Below are 15383 nucleotides of genomic sequence, written 5' to 3' on the forward strand. Positions count from 1 at the left end.
TCTAGTCTATAGTCTAGTCTATAGTCTAGTCTATAGTCTAGTCTATAGTCTAGTCTATAGTCTAGTCTATAGTCTAGTCTATAGTCTAGTCTATAGTATATTCTATAGGCTAGTCTATAATATAGTCTATAATATAGTCTAGTTTATGAAGCATCTAATCTTTTTATAATTTGGATGAAATTCGTGTTCATATTCCCATCCAAAGTATTGACTGTTGTCGTGTCTATAGTACTTTCTTTAGTCCTGGCTATAGTCTAGTAAAAGTCTAGCTCTGTCTATATATTTTGAAGGATATTTCTTTTTCAGTGTAAACATATTGAGTATTCTTTAATTTGTTTCGTGTTTTTTTTTTCCTTTTCCAACTATGTAATACAAACATACAGACATATATGTACGTTTAAAATGTAGACGGTTCCCTCCAGTATTATGGAAGCATGCAAATTAGTGTACCTCGTTGAAATGACTCTTCATGACACTTTAATAGTGACAACGATGAGCGAGCTTATTACTAGATACATAATTAGACATTTTTGGTGGATACTTTTAGGCTTCTATGTTCATTTTTGAATTGCTTTTGCTGCTCTTGGTATTACTTGTTACTGCTGTGACTTTCAAACAAAAAAGGTGATTCGTTAAGGTGTTTTTTTCACTAATTTCACCAACATCATTTTACGTTTGTTTGAGATTTAAAAATGCAATTAGCAGTTTATATGCTACATAGGTGGTAGATTTCGAGATTAAAATGAGAGGGTATTTTGTTTAATGAGAGGCAACTTAGAAAAGAATGACATTTATATAATGTTGCATATGGCACGGAAATTAGGTAAAAGATAATTCTGTTTAAAGTTGAAAATAATTTGGAATTAAAGAATAGACACTAACTGCTATAGATAAATGTTAAATAAAGCATTAAATAAGTAAAGTTTGAGGCAAAAGTTACAAATTAAAAGTATTAAATTCATTATTTATATTCAAAAAATATTTGTTAAACACTCAACCTTAAAGTGACAACTGACAATTGCCAAAAGGCATATTTCACTGCTAAATTTATGCCAAAAACTTTTAAATGATCTTAATACCCATATTGTATTTCTAGATTTATATATTTATAATTTCATGGTTTCTGAAAAGCAGAAAGCAAAGAAAGAGAGAAATTAAAAATTCTTAACATAACATTGTGTAAAACCCAAGATCCGAACTTTGACAAGTCTACTAATGGAATAATATAGTTTAAATTTTAGTATTTGTTGATTTTGTTGTATACAGACTCACATACATGCAAACATATATTAGGGGGTTACCTTTTTATACACGGCACAAAATTTTTAAAGGTTTCCACTAGAGATCAAAAATTGACTTTTAGTGAACCTTTATATTGAAACTAATATTACGAAATTTTGCGATATATAGTATATTAGCTATAGCCTTTAGTATGTAGTCTATTATCCATAGTCTACAGTCTATAGTGTAGAATAGTCTAAAGTTAAATCTATAATCTAGACTAAAGTCTACGCTAAAGTTAAGTCTATAGTCTATGCTATAGTCTAGTCTATAGAATAATCTATAGTCTAGTCTATAGAATAATCTATAGTCTAGTCTATAGTCTAATCTATAGTCTAGTCTATAGTCTAGTCTATAGTCTAGTCTATAGTCTAGTCTATAGTCTAGTCTATAGTCTAGTCTATAGTCTAGTCTATAGTCTAGTCTATAGTCTAGTCTATAGTCTAGTCTATAGTCTAGTCTATAGTCTAGTCTATAGTCTAGTCTATAGTCTAGTCTATAGTCTAGTCTATAGTCTAGTCTATAGTCTAGTCTATAGTCTAGTCTAGTATAACGTTTCATACAAAATCCGCTCTAATAAACATTTGTACTCTATATGTATATAAAAAGCTATGTATATGTATGTGTTCACTTAAATACACACCAACTGAGCAAGTTCGTGTCATTAAAACACCACTACAAAATGTTGTTGTCTACCAAAGATAACAACTACATATTAGAAAATTTTAGAAAATAAATTTAAAAAAAAACAACATGAAAACGAAAATCCTACCACTGACAAGTGGTATTATTTGAACTCATTAAAAATGCTAACACGTTGACAACACTGCATTAATGTTCTCATCAAACTTACACAAACACAAGATTTTCTTTGTATGTATGTTGGTAAGTTGGTATGTGGGTGTTTTTTTTTTAAGAGAACAGATTTTAAAAGAATTAATTTATTTCAAAATAAATATGTACTAGTGTAAGTGTATGTCAGAATAAACATTTTATTATTTATTACATGAATTAAATGTGCTTTGTGGCCCGAAGGCAGATTAGTGTGGGTAGGTTTTTTTTGTTGTTTAAATTTTTATGAGTTTAAAATGCATTTAGGAAAAAAACGAAAACGTTAGAGCTTTTATAGACATTTGTGAGTTGTTTTTATTTCCCTTAGATCACATTGAATTATTTAAAGAAGGTCATTAAATAAATTTCTAAAAAAGTTTAGATAAGTATGTAAGCCAAAAGATAAACAATTTAATGGATATTATTTTTAATGTAACACTGTGAATAACATGAGAAAAAACTTAACTAAAATAAGGACCAAAAATGGTTATCAAAATTAACTTTGTTACAATTTTCCGCCCATTAAACAATGACAAAAGTTTAAGACTGTAATTAAGACAGAATCTATTATGGTGAAGTTTAAACCAACAAAAAATATTAATTGTTGATTTCTAATTGAATTGCAAATATTTTTTTAATTTCAAATATTCAATTAAATTTACTTACCAATTTGTCATTCGATGATTTGCTGCGAAAAAAAAAACAGTTATCTGTTGTTGATAGAATTTCAGTTGAAAGAAATGCCTTTGTAAGCCAAATTGGGTTTGTGGTAGTTGAACAATTTAATTCAAAATTTAAATAAGAATTCTTTTACTTTATTTATACGTTTTATTAAAGGTGTTTATATAATACTGTTTGATTTGATTTAACTAACGATTTTTATATTTTCATTTGGTTTGTTTTGTTAATTAAACTTTTTTAAAGTTTTTTCTTTTATATTTTCATCAATAAAGTATTTATCTTAAAAAATTTTACACTGTGGTTTGAACTCGTTTTGATTTATATGTATATCGTTTTTTTATCTTTTATATCCAGGGTTTTAATTAATTAATTGAAATTTTTCAAAAACATTACTGTAAAATAAATAAAAAAAACATATATTAGTGTCATGTTTTGGTTACATTGTATCAAAATTAAGAACATTTTCTTATTTAAGAATAATTAGTTACGACTCATTCATATTATAAGATAACAGTGATTACTCTTATGTATTAATGTGTTGTGTTTGTACATATGTATGTGTGTATAGACAGTTCCAGTGAAATGAGTTAAAAGGGTTGTTTTGTAATTGTATGTGTGTATATGCCAGCTGTTTCATGGGGACTTTTATGTATCCCCAGCAGGTCTTTAAAAAACAAATGTATCCGAGGACGATAGTAATTTCAATTTACGTTTTATCACCCAGTTAGTTTTATTTTGTCATTCGACAGCGATGTACTCTTTGTAAACAAAGCATGCCCCTTTGGAAGCAAGGACACGAATGTCAGAGTACTTAAAGTGAACACCTGCTCTGACGGCCTTATGTCACATCCACTGGCTAGACTGACAACGGTCTACCATTGCCCCTGAATCCTTCAATAAAGAACTCAGGTGGCAATTTTTGTACATGGATATGGCGGTTCATGTACAAGCACTTTGCTCAAGTACTTGAGATATTTAATCTCTGACCATGCTGCCCCGATGCTTAACTTCCATGATGTAAAACGTCAATTTCGTTTACAACCACTCAGATGAGATGGCCTCTGTTGATTTGACAACAGCACCTAGAGACGTAACCAGTAGACCGAAGTTCGAATCCATCAAATAAGCCTAGACTTAATTCTTACTCACAGGGCACACTGTGGTAATTCTGATATGAACAAAGTTCACTCTGAACATATCTGGACAAGGAAGTAAAATTCAATGGTATAATTTGTAAATGATACTTTTTATCCATCATTAGGCGCCCTAGCACTCTTCCCATTTATCCAACACATTCATAAGAGGAAAACATACGACATTCATCCCGGATCATATACAATTAATACCAACTCATTTCCAACACTTAGTCCCACAGTCACTCCTCTGCGGGGTATCTGTTGTTTCGGCAACAGCACCGAACTTATCCAAAAATATTGACATTAACTTACATCAGTCTTTTAACCGCAACTCACTCTTCCCGCGAATTTGGGTTTTAACCACAGCCACTACATGGATCCCAAAGGAACCTCAACCAACTGACCAGCCAGGACATAGTCCTGCGGGCAACTGGCCACCCGTAGTACCAGATTATGTGGTTCTCTGGTTAGACATCTTTTCAATCTATGCAAGGACTAAGCCAGGCAGTAGACTGTAAACACCAATTTATATTCCCAGCCGACTAGAGGTGTTGGTAACACCTCTGTAACACCTTACATGTTCTCGGATTGCAATAAGACCAAGGTGGAGATTTCACCAAGGTAATATACCTTTGACTTCAGTTCTTAGTTAAAAAACATGTATGAGTGTAAAGTCGGCTTCTTCCACGCCAAATTTCATAAAATTGTCTTAGAAATTGCTATTTATTAAATCCGCCTTTTCAAAAACTTCCATTTGAGTTACGAAACAGTATCAAAAAGTTCTCTTTTAAAAAATCACATTTAAATTCTTGAATTTTTTTAATAGGATCTAATGAAAAAGAAAACAAAACTAAAATGACCTATAATCCCACAGTTCAACATGAATTCGATATTTTCATTTAAAATAACTTATTCAAATTTATCATTCAATTCGTTATTCTTTTCAAAACCCACAAATTCCATTGCAATATGAGTAATTTACACAAAACTATTTGAGTTTAGATTTAAACTATTTTTTCCCATTCATATGTGAACGTGTAATTTTGGTTTTTGTGTTAGTTTTTTTAATTTTTCCTTTTCCCATTGAACATTGAAATCGTATTTGTATTTGTTTTAGTTTCCGTTTTTCTATATTCTTATTTAAGACCCTTTTATCATCATTATAGATTGTGGTGTGACAGGAGCAGAAGAAAAAGAAGAAGATTTAAACATGTGTTGGCGTGCACTCTTGCTGGTTTACAAACATATGTACATACATATTCATTTTAATATTACTTCTTGCACTGTTTGTAGATCAGGGTTGTTGAACTTATAATTTTAAAATTTTTTCATATTCAAAAAAATGTAGTTATTGTATAGATTACTTGGTAATGTACTTACATAACCACTTTCTTTTCAATGACTACTACATGCCATCTGTATTACTTTTGAGTATTCTTTTAACGACTTACATATACTCAGATACTTAAGTTTTTTATTTGCACATTGTATGCACTTATTAAGGTGGTGATATGTAAGCGAGCTTGACTCTGATGCTATAACCATATTAATATAATAATTGAAAACATTAATAAAGTTTCCAGCAAAAACTTTCATTACCGGGTAAGGGGTTGAAATATTTCAATTTATTCAATGAATATCGCTTGAAAAACACCTATAGAGCTTCTATATCATCACTCTGAAGCTGACTAATGAATATAGAAAGTATTTATATAACACATTATTAATAAGACATTATTGAAGTACTTCTATGTAATGAGAACGATAAGTAGTAGTTATTGAAATGTATATTAATAGATAAGTGGTTACAATTGCAAGTTATTACCAAATTTTTGCTGGGTTACTTACAGAGCTCACAATTTATCAAATAGTAAGCTCTACGTATTATTCTAAAGAATCAAAACTATTAAATAATCAAATTAGGGATTACGAGGGAATAACTATATAGTTCGAATTTCAACAGCGGGTCTTCTGAATAGGGTCGTGCTAACAGAGTCGATTTTAACGCCATATTGTTATTTTTTAAAACATAAACGTATGGCAGATAATGTTGGTCCATTTATATTTATGGTTGGTGTAAATATTAAGGAATCAGAAGCTTTTGATGTTCTGGGCATGTACATAAATACAGTGCAATATCCAATGGACTAAGCACATTTTCCAACTGTCGAATGAAGTATTTTTGAAACGGTGTAAGACAAACTTCATTCCATTTGATCTTCTTACTATTTAAACCACTTATATCCGAACGATAATGGAATACAACTGTCATGTGTGGGATGGAGCGTAAAAGTCTACATTGGAGGTACTCGACCGCGTATAAAACCGCCTTAAAAAGTTGAAAAGGTTAAAATCAAATGTCCACAAACGCTACTTCCTCCATCCTCCCTCCCACAAACTATTCTTATAGTTCCAGCACAATGCACTGCATGAGTGTTGATGAGAGAAAGAAAACAGAAAGATCGCTCAAAACAGCCAAAATTGTTTGCCAAACTAATGCTGTGTATTTAATGGAACCAAATGATTTTAAAAACTGGACAGATCATTACAGGAAACATGTACTGTGTGAGGCGAACATTATTTAAAAAAATCCGGAATATGCGATAGATATGAAAGCGTCTTAAAAAAATTTTGTACATAAGGCTAACCTAATGATTTATATTTGATTGAACCAAAAGGTTTCAAATCTGGATCAACATGGGAAACGTGTACAGTTAAAAAAAAACATTTTTTGAAAAGCGACCGAAATATGCGACACATATGAAAACGTCAATAAAACTTTGATCCAAATCTTATAGTATCTGTTCAAAACTGTTAACAAAAAAGTGATTAAGCAGTTTTTCCTCACCCAGCTTATAGTATAGACCTTGCTTAGTTCAACTACTATTTATTACAATCTCTACCGAAGCTTCTCCTTCTGAGATAAGAGGAGCTTTGGGAAAAGTATTCGAATGTAGCCTGAATCATTCTTAACGTCTAAAGAGAGTCAATACTTTTGGCACGATGTCGATATGTTTCCAGAATGAGGGGAAAATCTAAGGCTTACCAAGCCCATGAAATGGTGAAAATGGGAGTAAATCATAGATACCGGTTTTGTTTGTGTGTTCTACTTATATCTCGATAAGATTTAAATGCATGGACCTAGGATAGAATGAAGAGATTTTGTAATTGATTTGTTCAGATTTCTTGAAATTTTTTGATTATTACAATTATCTGGAGGCCAATTTTTTATAACCACCATCAAAAAGATAAATGATTGAAATAAATTTTATGTTTTCCACATTTTTCTGCGATAAAAACTTATTGCATATTGTTATGGGAAAAAAAGGCAAAAGGCAGAAATATTTTCTATCCAAAAAAAAGGGCTACAATTTACATTTATTCCTCTAACCTTACTCCTTATGTTTCAAATAAATAACAAACATTTTTTTAAGGCGTCTTCAGCTAAAATATTCCCGCTGCCAATGGGAAAATATTCACTTAAGTATTTACTTTAATGTTATTGTTGTTATTATTCTAGGAAATTATTTAAATCTAGCAAATAATACCGAAATAAGTAAGTCATATCATATCAATATACATTTCAACTTTTCTTTTTTAAATTGTATAATTAAAGCAGCATTTTCATCCCTGCTAAGGATGCTTGTCAATAAAACAAACCCTGTAATACGGAAGTGCATATATCCATTTATATAGTTTAACTATAGAATACTGAAAAACTCCTTAAATCTTAAACGCCCTTCAATTATAAGAAAGATTTTCATTAACACAGAATATTTAAAAAACTTAAATAGTGAACAGATAATCGACCGATCCGGACAAAATGTTACACAAAGATTTATATATAAACAAAACATATTGTTTTTCATTTAAACATTTTAGTTCTTGAGTTATTTGCTATTATGTGTTTTTCAGAAGAAACCTCGTATATATAATAAGTTTTGAAAACTTATTTCAACAGACAGACAATCCACTGTCAGCTAGGAGTGACTTAAATCCACTGTCAGCTAGGAGTGACTTAAACTACTTATAGATGATAAAAATGTGTATGATCTTTCAACTATCATCCAGAAGTGTCTTTCATGAGTCACATGGAAGAGATTTTAAATGACTCTCAACAGTTTTTCATGAGAACAACTGCCATTCACTTATAAATGAAAAAATGTATATAATCTTTCAACTATCATCTAGAGCTTCCGTCGAAAGTAATTGTTTGTCTTACAAGTGTCTTCCATGAGTCACATGGAAGTGATTTTAAAAGACTCACAACAGTTTTTTTTAAACCTACAAAAACTTATATTCAAACTATCTTCTAATTATCATTTATATCTTAGATGTTTTTTTTAAATCTGAACAATCATATAACTGTCATAAAGATGTGTCTTTAAATATACACTCTCATCTAAAAGTATACTTCCAGATGATAAAATATCATCCTTTAATCCCTTATAAATATACCTGTAAGTGGAAAATATAGGGAAAAATAGAAAATAGAGTATAGAAAGAGCAGAGATGACTAGTGAGGAAATCATTGAAGAAAAAAAACAGACAAAAGACGTGACTGTAGAGATTACGTTCTGGTTAGTGGGAATACCGAAATTCACACTAATTCCGACAAATTAGAGAACGCCATAAGTATAGAAATCATTGCCAGCTTGCTCAGATGTTTTTAGAGATCAAGAAGATATTTAGACCTGCATGGATCTATATGGGGCGACTTGCTAATATGCATGTCTCTTCACACGGCCATCGGTCACAAGCAATAGAGGAGCAGTTTTAAATAATCTGCCTCTTTATTGCAAGAAGTGAAACACCTTCGAACTATCGCCGAAGTATCATTATGCTGTTCTTTTGTCGAGAAGAATAATCCAATCGAATTTCTGACGCATTTAATCGCTGAGGTCATGTGTCTTAGTAATGTCTTTTGTGAAACGAGTAAAAGTGCTTATAAAAGAAACCCAAGTGTTTACATTTTATCGTGAACAATCATTCAACTATCATCTTGAAGTGACTAAAACGTCATGATAAATGATGAATAAAGATATTTAGACCTGCATGGATCTATAAGGGGCGACTTGTTAATATGCATGTCTGTTCACGCGGCCATCGGTCACGAGCAATAGAGGAGCAGTTTTAAATAATCTGTGTCTTTATTGCAAGAAGTGAAACACCTTCGAACTGTCGCCGAAGTATCATTATGATGTTCTTTTGTCGAGAAGAATAATTCAATCGAATTTCTGACGCATTTAATCGCTGAGGTAATGTCATTTGTGAAACGAGTAAAAGTGTTTATAAAAGAAACCCAAGTGTTTACATTTTATCGTGAACAATCATTCAACTACCATCTTGAAGTGACTAAAACGTCATGATAAATGATGAAAAATATATACCAGCTTGCTCTGTTGTTTTAAGAGAACAAGAAGATATTAAGACCTGCATGGATCTATATGGCGACTTGCTAATATGCATGTCTCTTCACACGGCCATCGGTCATGAGCAATAGAGGAGCAGTTTTAAATAATCTGTCTCTTTATTGCAAGAAGAGGAACACCTCCGAATTGTCGCCGAAATATCATTGTGTTGTTATTTTGTCGAAAAGAATAATCCAATCGAATTGCTGACGCATTTAATCGCTGAGGTAAGGTGTCTTAGTAATGTCTTTAGTGAGACGCATAAAAGTGCTTATAAAAGAAACCCAAGTGTTTATTTTTTATTGTCAACAATCATTCAACTATCATCTTGAAGTGACTAAAACGTCATGATAAATGATGGAAAATATATTTTGCAATTACGTTTCTACCATCCAAAAGTGTTTATAACGGTCATTCGGAAGAGACTTAAACATTACAATATCCAGGTGATAAAATATCTTCAGCAGAAAAAGAACTTCCAAAGAAGCGAACAAAACGTAGAATTTACTCCATGGAAGTACTGAAAAACGACCTGAAGAAGTTAAGTTTTGTACTAATACCTTCTAGAAGAGAAGCAAGGTAGGGAAAAATAGAAAACAGAGATAGGAAAGAGAGATTAGAGGTAAGAAGAAGCTGCTGCATGTAAGAAACTAGGTCATTCTAACATTGGTAATAAGTGTGTGGGTAGCAAGGTTCACAACCATTTTGACTAATTTATGAACGCCAAAGGACGTTCCAATGGAATATTTGACAATTCAGATAGATCGCTAAAATAAACCGATCCAAGTATCCGAATTCGGGCGTATGTCAAAGCTGGACACTCGCAGAAAATATGGGCAATAATCTCTCCTATATCCTCATTTTGACAACTTCTACAGAAATCAATAACCGGGAGACCAATGCGTATATCATGGTAACCAAATTTACAGTAACAATCGACATCTGCATTCCTAGTTGTGGTCTTTGGAGACCTATAAGATATTTGGACATATGTAGATTCATTTGTGATTTTGAGCACGTGTGTTTATGCGACCATTTGTCGCGAGCGATGGAGAGACAGTTTTCAGTGATCTGCCTCTTTATTGCAAGTAGTAAAACACCGCAAAACTGATCTATTTCTAATCTGCAAAGCACGGTGCCAACTCTTACCAAAGTGTCAGCAATACATATAATTGCGATACGATATCCCGTGTCCCCTTACCCAAATTGGGAGACGTTCGGCATTCATAGACAATTCTGCATGTGAAAAACATACCAATTAGGGATTTGATAACAGCTTGACTATCGGTAAAAATTCGTATATTCCTGTTAGATATCCGATAGTACGTTAGCAAATTTGAAGTCCTTTTTATCGCTGAGATTTCAGTCTGAACGATACTACTTTCATCATTGAGACGGAAAGAAATTTTTAGGCCAAACTCCTCAATGAAGTTGCCACCACCAACTTCTTTCACTTTCTTGGATCCGTATAAACACAAGAAAAAATTTATTTTGCGAAACGGGAAGGGGACTTAGACTTAAACTTCTGAAAGATCAAAATTATTTATCATTTTGATCTTCCATTTATAGCAAAAGTTATGCGTTGAAATAGAAAAGAAAATGTGTAAAACATATTCTCTCTAAAGTACTTAGAGACGAAAATGTGTCAATAATCTTCCTGTTAGCTTACTTGGAGACACTAAAGTAAACAAGCGAGAGCCAAGCCAAAAAGCGTATAAAATCAAGGCAAACAAATAGATTAAAATTGCTAAAAGTGATACATAGAATCCTTTTAGCAACAACGGGAAGTGAGAAAATTATATTCATGTGTGTGTGTGTGTTTGTTTGTTTTTCCTAGATGATAATAATAGAGGTGGTGATGGTGGTGGAGTTTGTGATGGGAGGGGGTAACGTAGCGGTTGACTGAATGCTGTATGTTCAATGTTGTTGCGAACTTTTGACCCGATTTGACAACGTGCACTGTACTCGTTTTGTTGTTGTTGCTGCTGTCGCTGCTGTTATTTCTACAACTACACACATGTAGAAAAGGATGTAAGTTTGTTTACACAAATGTGTGAGTATGTAAAGGACAATGTCGATGTGTACATATATGTGTATTTTTAGTTATAACTTTATAATCAGGGTTTACTATGTGTGTGTGTTTGTAAATTTCACACTTAACTGTTGTTGTTGTAGTTTTTTGTTTGCTCCTCTTTTTTCCTTGTTGTCGTCTTCGATTTGGTTTTTATTATTGTTGTTATTTTTTTTTCTTTAACACTTAAGGATATATTTTATCTGGTTGTTTTTTAAAAGGATTCTTTTTAACTTTTATACACTTTTTTTCTATTTTTTTTTGCTTATTTTTAATTTATTTTATTATTTTTTTTATTTTCCAAATTTTTTTTGCACATCTTTTGTTACTTTTAGCACTTTATGTTTTTACCGAAGAAAATAGCAACTAAAACTTTATTTACGCGCGCCGTCTGTTGTTAACACCCTTGGCAAAAAATCAAATAAGACTTTATTGATTCTGCTGGGTTCTTTTTTTGTGTTATATGCTTTTCTTATTATAATATTCTTATTTTAATTCTATATATTTCGGCAAACAATTTTTGGCAATAACAACTACAACCATAATATAAGAAGAAATTCTTTTGTACATACAAATAATGTAAATTTGGGCAATTCGAAAATTTTTACAATAACAATGCCCTCCGAGGATTACGCACCATTTAAAATTTTCACTTGGCTAAGCAAAAACAAAAAGAATACAATAGCTTTGAATTAAATTAAAATCTTTACTTTCCAAACACTTTAAAACTTAAAGCATTTCTTTAAATTTTTCTTTATCCTTAAAATCACGTTGTTTGTAAAACTTTAACTTAAGTTTATAAAACGATTTTCTTAAATTCTTTAAAATTTACTTTAAATTGCAAATTCCTTTAAGAATTTTTTCATATAATTTTTCTTTTGTTTTTATTTATTTACTTTTTATTATTTTCTTTTTTATTTTTGCACATTTTCTTAAATTTCACTTTTATTTTTTTTCTGTTTATTCAAATATTTACGCGTATTTCCGTTTAATTGTAACGTACTCGCAGCCAGCGCCTTTTGTACTGACCTTACAACGCTTGTTTACTTGTCAAAACTAACATGTTTCTCGTACACATGCCAGTTGTTACCATAAAAATTTCTGCTCAACTGTTTTTCATTAATATCCTTTTTCTCTGCAAGTTTTGTTGTTGTTAATTATAGTAAAAGGCGTAGTATTTTTTTCCTACTGTCAAACTCTCTGTTATTGTTTTTTCGAGATTTTCAAGCTCTCTGCTATTGTCAAATAAAAGCTTTAACATATATAGCTGTCATTCTCTCTGAATGTCAAAAAAAAAGTTTGTTACAGCGCATGTCAAAAGTTATCGATAGTTTAAGAAGCAAAAAAGCTTTTCTATCGTTTTAAGTTAGCTTTAATATCGCTATAATTATTGTTTGTAAATGCTTTATAGTATTGGAAAATATAATATATGTTATAAAAAATACCGTTATTTTATTTACAAAGCTTTATTATTGTAATTTGAGACTTGAGTGCTTTAAATGATTTATAATTATAGTGAAATTTTTAACAAAAGCTTTTTTTTAAGGAATGAAATAGAAATCCGGATGAAATAGAAATCCGAGACAACTTCTGAAAATGCTTAGGAAAAATGAAATATCAACATCAATTTACAACTTTATGAACTAAATGTTGTACATATATAAAAGCAAAACAGAGGAAATTTAAATTAAATCAAAATTTCAAAAATTAAACATCCTAATGGTATCTTATTTGTGAGACATTTTATAAGTTCTTATATATGAACTAGAACTGAACTAGATCTGAACTATAATTTAACTAGAATTGAACTAGAACTGACCTAGAACTGAAGTAGTACTGAACTAGAACTGAACTAGAACTGAACTAGAACTGAACTAGAACTGAACTAGAACTGAACTAGAACTGAACTAGAACTGAACTAGAACTGAACTAGAACTGAACTAGAACTGAACTAGAACTGAACTAGAACTGAACTAGAACTGAACTAGAACTGAACTAGAACTGAACTAGAACTGAACTAGAACTGAACTAGAACTGAACTAGAACTGAACTAGAACTGAACTAGAACTGAACTAGAACTGAACTAGAACTGAACTAGAACTGAACCAGAGCTGAACTAGAACTGAACTAGAAGTAGAACTAGAACTAGAACTGAACTGAACTAGAACTAGAACTAGAACTGAACAAGAACTGAACTAGAACTGAACTAGAACTGAACTAGAACTGAACTAGAACTGAACTAGAACTGAACTAGAACTGAACTAGAACTGAACTAGAACTGAACTAGAACTGAACTAGAACTGAACTAGAACTGAACTAGAACTGAACTAGAACTGAACTAGAACTGAACTAGAACTGAACTAGAACTGAACTAGAACTGAACTAGAACTGAACTAGAACTGAACTAGAACTGAACTAGAACTGAACTAGAACTGAACTAGAACTGAACTAGAACTGAACTTGAACTGAACTAGAACTGAACTAGAACTTAACTAGAACTCAACTAGAACTGAACTAGAACTGAACTAGAACTGAACTAGAACTGAACTAGAACTGAACTAGAACTGAACTAGAACTTAACTAGAACTGAACTAGAACTGAACTAGAACTGAACTAGAACTGAACTAGAACTGAACTACAACTAAACTAGAACGGGACTAGAACTCAACTAGAACTCAACTAGAACTAAACTAGAACTGAACTAGAACTAAACATGAACTGAAATAAAAATCAACTAGAACTAAACTAGAACTGAACTAGAATTGGAATTATTAAATTCATAAGTTTTGGTCAATTTTTTAATTTTTTATACAATTTTTTGTTTATTCGTAACCAACAAATAATGGAAAATTGTTCCTTATATTTTTTGTTTTTGAAAAATTGAATTTAAAAAATATTTCATTATTACAAATTTTTTATAGAAGTTTCGAATTATGTAAATATGCAATAGAGTTTATTTATGTATTTATCTATAAAAGTTATTGGAGAAATTTTCTATTTATTGCACTTACCTTTGTAATAGATTTTAATTGGTTTATTACACATAATTTGTATTTTTTTATTTAAGACGCTCCCGAACCGTTTATTTATAATATTTCATTAAATGGCAACTCTACTGCGCTTTAGAATTAATTTACGAGATAAAACCCAGAAAACTAGCTTTTTACTTGCTCTGCTTTTACCGACCAAAGAATTTGATTCTCTTCCATTTCAATATGATGCAGAAGCTTTAAAGTTTAAACCAACAACAATAAAATTTGCATCTTCATATTAAAATACTTAGCCCTTGCTCTCTCCCAACCACACATACCAATGCGCAAAGGGCTTTTGTATAGACAAAAAGAAAAGCAACAACAACAGCTAAGAAGCTCTAAATACAAAAACACTTTTGGGTATACACATTTTTTCTTCATGATTTTTTTCTTTTACCAATTTATTTTTATGAAAAACAATAATTTTACCACTGATTCTTTATGATTTTTAATTGATAACTTATTAAATCATATTAAAACACTTGATAATTCATTAATTTTATAAAAATTTAAACACTTTCACTTATTTTGATTAAAATTTCGAAAGGAACGACGGATTACAACGTGCTTTTTAAGTAGCGGCCGAGTGTAAACTAAAATTATGTTAGGAAATATATATGAATTTATTAAAAGAGGAAATGTCAAGCCGGTGGGATATTATTAAATAAAGGGATTTTTTAAATTCAGATGTTAAGTCAATGGGAAAAGTTCTTAAATAAAATATGAATATTCCTTATCAAAAATTAATAATAATAAACAATTATTGTATTAAAGTTCAGTTTTAGTTCAGTTCTAGTTTAGTTATAGTTCTATTCTAGTTCTGTTCTGGTTAAGTTCTAGTTTAGTTCTAGTTCAGTTCTAGTTCAGTTCTAGTTCAGTTCTAGTTCAGTTCTAGTTCAGTTCTAGTTAAGTTCTAGTTAAGTTCTAGTTCAGTTCTAGT

At 30.9% G+C, this 15383-nt stretch overlaps 1 long non-coding RNA gene across 1 annotated transcript in view; it reads right to left on the reverse strand.

Annotated features, from left to right (window-relative positions):
* LOC124420122 overlaps positions 1-12486 on the reverse strand; it is a 104182-nt gene extending 91696 nt beyond the window's left edge. The window contains exons 1-2 of the long non-coding RNA XR_006941047.1: positions 11502-12486; positions 2779-3185 (exon numbers count right to left, since the gene is read on the reverse strand). This is a non-coding gene — a long non-coding RNA (uncharacterized LOC124420122). The remainder of the gene's footprint in view (positions 1-2778; positions 3186-11501) is intronic.
* Between the last annotated feature and the right edge of the window lie 2897 nt (positions 12487-15383).

This window comes from Lucilia cuprina, chromosome 5 (assembly GCF_022045245.1).
Source record: "Lucilia cuprina isolate Lc7/37 chromosome 5, ASM2204524v1, whole genome shotgun sequence".
In the NCBI taxonomy this organism is placed as follows: domain Eukaryota; kingdom Metazoa; phylum Arthropoda; class Insecta; order Diptera; family Calliphoridae; genus Lucilia; species Lucilia cuprina.